At 45.4% G+C, this 9,290-nt stretch overlaps 1 pseudogene; it reads left to right on the forward strand.

The window, feature by feature from the left end:
• Positions 1-2,365: 2,365 nt before the first annotated feature.
• Positions 2,366-5,506, forward strand: LOC109740800 (glycerophosphodiester phosphodiesterase GDPD6-like; annotated as a pseudogene).
• Positions 5,507-9,290: the final 3,784 nt, after the last annotated feature.

Below are 9,290 nucleotides of genomic sequence, written 5' to 3' on the forward strand. Positions count from 1 at the left end.
CATGATGCCACTGTTGGGAATCGTAGCATAATTTAAAATTTTCCTACGCTCACCAAGATGCATCTATGGAGTATACTAGCAACGAGGGGAAGGGAGTGCATCTACATACCCTTGTAGATCGCGAGCGGAAGCGTTCCAATGAACGTGGATGACGGAGTCGTACTCGCCGTGATCCAAATCACCGATGATCGAGTGCCGAACGGACGGCACCTCCGCGTTCAACACACGTACGGTGCAGCGACGTTTCCTCCTTCTTGATCCAGCAAGGGGGAAGGAGAGGTTGATGGAGATCCAACAGCACGACGGCGTGGTGGTGGATGTAGCGGGTCTCCGGCAGGGCTTCGCCGAGCTTCTGCGAGAGAGAGAGAGAGGTGTTGCAGGGGAGGAGGGAGGCGCCCAAAGCTGTGTGTTGCTGCCCTCCCTCCCCCCCTTTATATAGGCCCCCTGGGGGGGGCGCCGGCCCTGGGAGATGGGATCTCCAAGGGGGGGCGGCGGCCAAAGGGGGGGAAGGGGTTGCCTTGCCCCCCAAGGCAAGGGGGAAGTCCCCCCACCCTAGGGTTGGCAACCCTAGGCGCATGGGGGAGGCCCATGGGGGGCGCCCAGCCCACTAGGGGCTGGTTCCCTTCCACTTTCAGCCCATGGGGCCCTCCGGGATAGGTGGCCCCACCCGGTGGACCCCCGGGACCCTTCCGGTGGTCCCGGTACAATACCGGTAACCCCCGAAACTTTCCCGGTGGCCGAAACTTGACTTCCTATATATAATTCTTCACCTCCGGACCATTCCGGAACCTCTCGTGACGTCCGGGATCTCATCCGGGACTCCGAACAACTTTCGGGTTTCCGCATACATATATCTCTACAACCCTAGCGTCACCGGACCTTAAGTGTGTAGACCCTACGGGTTCGGGAGACATGCAGACATGACCGAGACGCCTCTCCGGTCAATAACCAACAGCGGGATCTGGATACCCATATTGGCTCCCACACGTTCCACGATGATCTCATCGGATGAACCACGGTGTCGAGGATTCAATCAATTCGTATGCAATTCCCTTTGCCAATCGGTATGTTACTTGCCCGAGATTCGATCGTCGGTATCCCAATACCTTGTTCAATCTCGTTACCGGCAAGTCTCTTTACTCGTACCGCAATGCATGATCCCGTGACTAACTCCTTAGTCACATTGAGCTCATTATGATGATGCATTACCGAGTGGGCCCAGAGATACCTCTCCGTCACACGGAGTGGCAAATCCCAGTCTCGATCCGTGCCAACCCAACAGACACTTTCGGAGATACCCGTAGTGCACCTTTATAGTCACCCAGTTACGTTGTGACGTTTGGCACACCCAAAGCACTCCTACGGTATCCGGGAGTTGCACGATCTCATGGTCTAAGGAAAAGATACTTGACATTGGAAAAGCTCTAGCAAACGAAACTACACGATCTTTTATGCTATGCTTAGGATTGGGTCTTGTCCATCACATCATTCTCCTAATGATGTGATCCCGTTATCAATGACATCCAATGTCCATAGTCAGGAAACCATGACTATCTGTTGATCAACGAGCTAGTCAACTAGAGGCTTACTAGGGACACTTTGTGGTCTATGTATTCACACATGTATTACGATTTCCGGACAATACAATTATAGCATTAATAATAGACAATTACCATGAACAAAGAAATATAATAATAACCATTTATTATTGCCTCTAGGGCATATTTCCAACACTTATTTGGGTTAGTTTTCCTTGGGACCACTAAAAAATACATTTTTCTCTCGCTCTCCCCGCAGCAGCTTCCTGCCCACTTCCTTGAAGCTTCTCGTCCTCTCCCTCACTCCCTCTCGCACCGCTCGTGAAGGCGCCTCGCCGTATCCGCGCTCCCGTCTGCCGCCGGTAAGCATCCCCGCCCTATCCTCCCATTCCAACCCCCTCGTCTCCCTGCGGCCCGTCCGCCCGCCGATAAGTAGTCGCGGCTTCTTGCGCGGCCCGTCCCCGTCGACCTCGGCCAGCGCGACTCCTTGCGCAGGGACGGCGGATTCGGTCGGCGTGCTGCGTGAGAGGCCAGCGCGGCTCCTTGCCGGGCGCGTCCCCATCTGCCTCGGCCAGGGCTCGCTCCGCCAAATCCGGCAGGTAATAGGGTTCAAAGTAGCCAAATAATTAAGAAAGATCATTTATTGTCAATCTAATCCTGCCATCCAAACACCTCTTTGGTTTAGAATTAGTTCAGGATTGGTTCAGGTTTAGAATATAACTCTAACCTCTAACTGAGTTAGAGTATTCAAACAGGGCCATATTCTCCTAAGATGCGTTAACCGCTGAAATCGTTGACTGACAGCAAACTTGTCGATACCGGCAACCCTGCTGTACCGCGGCGTCGGGCGACGACTCTGCGACAGGTACGGGCTACGGGATAGTCAGTCACCCCGTTTGTCCAGTGTGAATTCCAACTCCAGTCTGACTTCATCTCCTTTCGAAACAAGCAGCAGAAATGCAGGGGTAGAAGCTCACGCCATGTCCAAATCCAAATCCAAATAGCTTCGCCTCCGATATGTGGAGGATCCTACTCTGATAGGAGGAGAAGGAAGCAAAAGAGGGAGGCAGCAGAAGCACCATGGTTTCCCTCTGTAAGTACCACACCATGGCTTCTCTCTCTTTCTCTCTCTCTCTCTCTCTCTCTCTTATAGAATAGCGCCGATGTATGTTTTTAATCTCGACTTGATCTGAATTTTAATCTTTGACATAAGCTAAGCTCGACTTGATCTGAATTTGATGATCTTACTATTTTGAATCTCGGAGTAGCGCAACTTCATATGACAAAGATGGATTCTGTATCAATCGTCAGACTCTTCAGCACTAATACTACTTAGCTTCAAGATCCTGTAAACTGAATGCATTCTCTGACAGGGCACACCTCCTTCATTGTCCTTGTGCTCCTATTCCTTGGAGGATCCCATGCCAACCCAGCCGCCCGCCGCCACGGTCAGCTGGATGTAAACCACAAGAAGCAGCCACTACAGACATCCAGACCTTACAACATTGCCCACAGGGGTTCCAATGGCGAAATACCCGAAGAGACAGCTGCGGCATATTTGGTAACCAGCAATTTACTCCTGCAATTACCTGTCCTTCCTTCTATGCTGTATCAGATTTAGATGGATATATATTCTAGTGTCAAGTCAAATTCAACTGTATTGATTATTTATGCTAATGATCCACAATAACCAAGAAGGTTATAATCTACTCATTATTATTTATTATATTAATATTATATATTATATATTTATTATTATATACTTATAAAAGCACGAGTTCGGTGAATCCAAATGATCCGAGCCATCCAACCACCTATATCCAACGTCTCACGCTGATCCAATGATGTATTCATCACATCATCAACAATTTTGAAACATATTAGTTGCGCTAATCTTAATTAAAAATGACATTAATTGTATTAAATCAATTAATCTTGGAATAAACACTAATTGTAGTTAATGTTGGAAATAATATTACGGTCAAACTGGATGTGCGTGCACGTACACGATTAGTAGTACTATAATTTTAGGGCAGCACAATCACATGCCCAACCGTAATGAAAGGAGGTGTATGTTGAAGCAATACCCCGAAGATCATGTCATGTCCAGATTATTAGGCTGTTATTATACTGATGGAGATTCTCTGAAGACTAAATCCAATATCTTAATGCAAACCTGAATATACATATGCATTGTTTATGGCAGAGGGCAATCGAGGAAGGTGCAGACTTCATAGAGACTGATATACTTGCATCAAAGGACGGACATCTGATATGTTTCCATGATGTAATCCTGGATGCCACGACGGACATCGCGAACCGTACCGAGTTTGCTGGCAGGAAGAGAACTTATGATGTCCAGGGATTTAAGTTGACTGGGTGGTTTATCGGTATGCGACACCATGTCTGAAGCTTCTTTTCTTGCTCTTCTATTTCTGACATTTTTGGCTGTGAATCTAGTTTAACTTTTGGAGTTCTTCTTGCTTCCAGTGGATTTTACTTTAAGAGAACTGAAATCACTGAGGGTGAAACAGCGCTACAATTTCAGGGATCAACAGTATAATTGTATAACTTTTGTCTTCTCTATCTCTCGCTTTTTCATATTGCATTCTGCTTTCTTAAATACTGCTCACAACTCATCACTAATGAAATAAAATACAGTATAACTCGGATGCCTTGATTTGCATAAATTGCTACTTAAATGTCCCTATAAATATATAATCCCCTTTCCCTTTGCAACTGCTAATAATGTTCTCCTACTATGTTGCAGGGAAGTACAATATTCTTACATTTGATGAGTTTATCTTGATTGCACTTCATGCTGACAGGGTGGTCGGAATATACCCAGAGATCAAGAATCCTATTTTCATCAACCAGCATGTAGGTGATTTTAACCTGACCAACTCCTGAGGACACTTTGTTTGTTTAAGAATGAACCAACTTTAATATCTACCAATTTTTTGACCTTTTCCACAATATGATTACTAAACAAACATGCAGGTCAAGTGGTCAGGCGGTAAGAAGTTTGAGGACAAGTTTGTCGGGACGCTTCTCAAGTATGGCTACAAAGGCAAATATATGTCTAAAGATTGGCTCAAGAAGCCACTATTCATCCAATCCTTTGCTCCAACTTCACTAATTTACATCTCAAACATGACAAATGCTCCAAAACTGCTTCTAATATACGACACCACAGTTCCAACTCAAGATACCAACCAGGTAAGATCAGCAGTAAGCACTACCTTTTTTTCCTACCAAGTTCATCACCCGAAAAACTCCTAGTTTTCAAAGACCATTTATAACCTGCAGTCATACTATGAGATAACGTCGAACGGCTATCTCGCGTTCATAAGGAAGTATGTAATTGGGATTGGGCCATGGAAGGATACAATTATCCCCCCAAAGAATAACCATCTAGGCCTTGCAACCGATCTTGTGGCACGGGCACACGCTCTGAATCTTCAGGTGAGCAACACATTTCTCTCTTTTATATATGTACATATATACATATGTCAGGTCTTAGATGACAGTACCATGCTGAATCATGGTGGCGTTGTAGGTGCATCCATACACATTCAGAAATGAGAACTCCTTCCTGCACTTCAACTTCCATCAAGACCCTTATGCTGAATATGAGTACTGGCTCAAAGAGATTGGAGTCGACGCGCTGTTCACCGATTTCACCGGCAGCTTGCACAAGTACCAGGAGTGGACAGCTCCACACCAAAAGAAGGAAAAGAAGTGCAGAGGAACTCCTGCATGAGATCGCCAACACGCTGAAGGTTGATGTTCACTAACCTTAGGTTGCCAAGTCTGTATACCTCCTCCCTTTCAGGAGCTATTTCATTTTTGTCAGTACCGAGAAAATGAACTGGTTAATACCATTCTATGTAATTGTTTCCAATAAATCACGGGAAGTGCCAACTGTAGAGCATCATAGAGTTCGAAAAAAATTCATTTGGTGAAAATTTTCTTTCCATTTCTGCGGGACATGCCAACGATTTTTAACATGGATAATTAGGTGTGCGGTCTTATTTGTTGCCTACTAACCTTGAATAAGGGTCACTCTTCCTTGCAAACAAAAAAATGTGTGCATGATCTAACTTCCACTGTTATTGTAGCGATTTCTGAAGATATCCTACTGCTTTTTCCCTTGAAGTTCTTTCTGGCTGCCTCGCTCCATATGCAAAGCCATCCTCCAAGTTTGGGTGCAGGGTTTCGCACCATCACCCCTATTTTGGGTGTGTTTCTTTTTATCCTCCTTTCTCCCTTTTTTTTTGGCTGGAATAGGCAAAGGTGTGGTGCTTTCTCAGATCCTCAATAACCCCTTCCACAACTTTCCAAGGCGTATGACAACATATAATGCTGTTGTGGCTTTTTTTTTTGGAGAAAAGGTTGCTACGTGTTCATAATAAGAATATGCGGTTACAACACCACACGTACACCCAACGAAGACAAAGCGAAAAGAACATTTGTCCCGGTAAAATTGCAGAAAGGACCTCAAAATAAAAAATAATACAATCAAGTCCTTGGAGATTCCTCTGCACAGAAAAGCAACCATCCACCATCGTCACCCAGTGTCGACGAAATACCGCCGGAGTGGAAGGAGATGAACATCCATCACAACCAAATCCGAAGGAGCACCATCGCAACCAAAGTCGCTTTGTGAGCCGAAGAACATGTCCACCACGAATGGTAGAACAATTTCCAATGTGACACGTGAAAGCCTATGATAGAGTGGAATGGCATTATTTGGAAGATGGGCTTTAGTTTTATCCGGCTGATTACGAAATGTGTGTCTTCAGTCAGATTTTTGGTGCAAGTGAAAGGTGAGTTACTGCCGCATTTAACCCCTTCATGAGATTGCGGCGGGAGATCCCATGTCACCATTTTCTTTTCCTACTGTGTGCCGAATGACTCACTTCCTTGCTCAATTCATATGGTGGTGCGTATGTGGAAAGGGGTATTCGAGTCTTTTTTACTATAAACAGTAGGGTAAACACCCCACTGCATTTTTTATAAATAATGAGCATAGAGTGTAGGGTATTCGAGTTTCAGTGAGATCACCGTGGGTATATCACTTGCTTTTTGCTGATGATAGTCTGATCTTCATCAGTGCAAATATTCATAGTGCGGACAGACTTAATGAGATCCTCCAGATTTATGCAATCTGTTCAGGTCAAAGTGCTGATAAACTGAAGGGTGCAGTTTTCTTGAGCGCCAACTTGCCAAGGAATGTGCGACAGATTGTGAAACAGAGGCTGGGTATTCTAGTCGTGGTCTTCAGTGATAGATATATGGGTCTCCCCACAGTTGTGGCCTGTGGGTAGAATCACCAGTGGCACCTTTGATCATAGGGTGAATTCCATATATGCCACTCAAAATTTGCCTTATCCCCATATGACCCCGCTCCATAAATTTGGTGCCGAGGCCCGAGTATTGGCCTCAAGATCAGATCACTGCACGAACCTCATCACGTCCCATCAACCTCATGAACTCTCATCGCAATGATCTTTCCGTTTTGGCACCGATCCTTGCCAAAATTCGAGAGTTATCTTCATATTTTACTCTTTTTGTCGTTCAACATGTACCTACATCAGCAAACTTACTAGCCCATCTTTGTGCAAAGCGTGCTTGTACGCTGATGGTCACTGATAGCTAGCTAGACTCTGAACCATTGTTCTTGATCAGCGGCCTCCTAGTTGATTGTTCGAGGACCGCTTTTGTTGGATAAAGCTCTTTGAAGTTTCCCACAAAAAAATAACCCTTTTCCTCGGTACCAAACCTGACATATTTGTTGGGAAACGTAGCATGCAATTTAAAAAAAAAATCCTACGCTCACGCAAGATCTATCTAGGAGATGCATAGCATCGAGAGGGGAGAGTGTGTCCACTTACCCTCGTAGACCGTTAAGTGGAAGCGTTTATTGCGCGGTTAATGTAGTCGTACTCTTCGCGATCCGATCACGATCCAACCGATCTAGTGCCGAACGGATGACACCTCCGAGTTTAGCACACATGCGGCTTGATGACGTTTAATCCTTCTTGATCCAGCAAGCGGGAGAGGAGAAGTAGATGGGATCACAACCAACACGACGGCATGGTGGTGATGGTGGTGGTGGAACACCAACAGCGCTTCGCTAAGCGTTGCCGGGACGAGGCGGCGGAACTACGGAGTAACGGGAGAGAGAGGGGCGCCAAGGGCTTGGTGTGTTCTCTTGGGGCACCCCCTCCCCTCTATATATATAGGTGGAGGGGCGTGGTAAATAGCCCCTCCAAGCCCTAGGGCGCAACTAAGGGGGAGAGGACTTGGACTCCAAGTCCAATCCTATTCCTACTAGGACTCCTTCCTTTTTTGCCTTCCCTTGCCACATGGGCTTTTGAGGACTTGGTGCGCCTAGACCAATAAGGCCAGGGCGCCTCCCCGCAGCCCATGCTAGCCCTTGGGTCGTGGTGGAACCACTTGTGGACTTCCGGACCCCTCCGGAACCTTCTAGAAGTTTCCCAGTATAATACCGAAAAAAACTGCATCTTTTTCTGGAACCCAAAATATGACTTCTCATATATAAATCTTTACCTCTCGACCATTCCGAGATTCCTCGTGACGTCCGGGATCTCATTCAGGACTCCGAACAACATTTGGTTACCACTCATCAAATATCCCAATACTACTCTAGCGTCAACCAACGTTAAGCGTGCGAATCTGCGGGTTCGGGAATTATGTACAGTCATGACCGAGACACCTCTCCGGCCAATAACCAATAGTGGAACCTGGATGCCCATATTGATTTCTACATATTCCATGAAGATCTTTTATCGGTTGAACCTTTATGACAACATACGTAATTCCCTTTGTCATCGGTATGTTACTTGCCCGAGATTCGATCGTCGGTATCTTCATACCTAGTTCAATCTCGTTACTGGCAAGTCTCTTTACTTGTTCCGTAATACATCATCCCGCAACTAACTCATTAGTCACTTTGCTTGCAAGGCTTCTTATGATGTGTATTACCGAGAGGGCCCAGAGATACCTCTCCGATACTCGGAGTGACAAATCCTAATCTCGATCTATGCCAACCCAACAAACACCTTCGGAGATACCTGTAGAGCATCTTTATAATCACCCAGTTACGTTCTGACGTTTGATAGCACACAAGGCATTCCTCCGGTATCCGGGAGTTGCATAATCTCATAATCGAAGGACTATGTATTTGACATGAAGAAAGCAATAGCAATAAAACTGAACGATCATTATGCTAAGCTAACGGATGGGTCTTGTCCATCACATCATTCTCCTAATGATGTGATCCCGTTATCAAATGACAACTCATGTCCATGGTTAGGAAACCTTAACCATCTTTGATCAACGAGCTAGTCAAGTAGAGGCTCACTAGGGACACAGTGTTTGTCTATGTATTCACACATGTATTTAGGTTTCCGATCAATACAATTCTAGCATGAATAATAAACATTTATCATGAATAAGGAAATATAAAATAACAACTTTATTATTGCCTCTAGGGCATATTTCCTTCAGTCTCCCACTTGCACTAGAGTCAATAATCTAGGTCACATCGCCATGTTATTTAATACCAATAGTTCGCATCTTTATGTGATTAACACCCATAGTTCACATCGCCATGTATCAACACCCAAAGGGTTTACTAGAGTCTATAATCTAGTTCACATCGCTATGTGATTAACACCCAAAGAGTACTAAGGTGTGATCATGTTTTGCTTGTGAGAGAAGTTT

Source organism: Aegilops tauschii, chromosome 1 (genome assembly GCF_002575655.3).
Source record: "Aegilops tauschii subsp. strangulata cultivar AL8/78 chromosome 1, Aet v6.0, whole genome shotgun sequence".
In the NCBI taxonomy this organism is placed as follows: Eukaryota; Viridiplantae; Streptophyta; class Magnoliopsida; order Poales; family Poaceae; genus Aegilops; species Aegilops tauschii.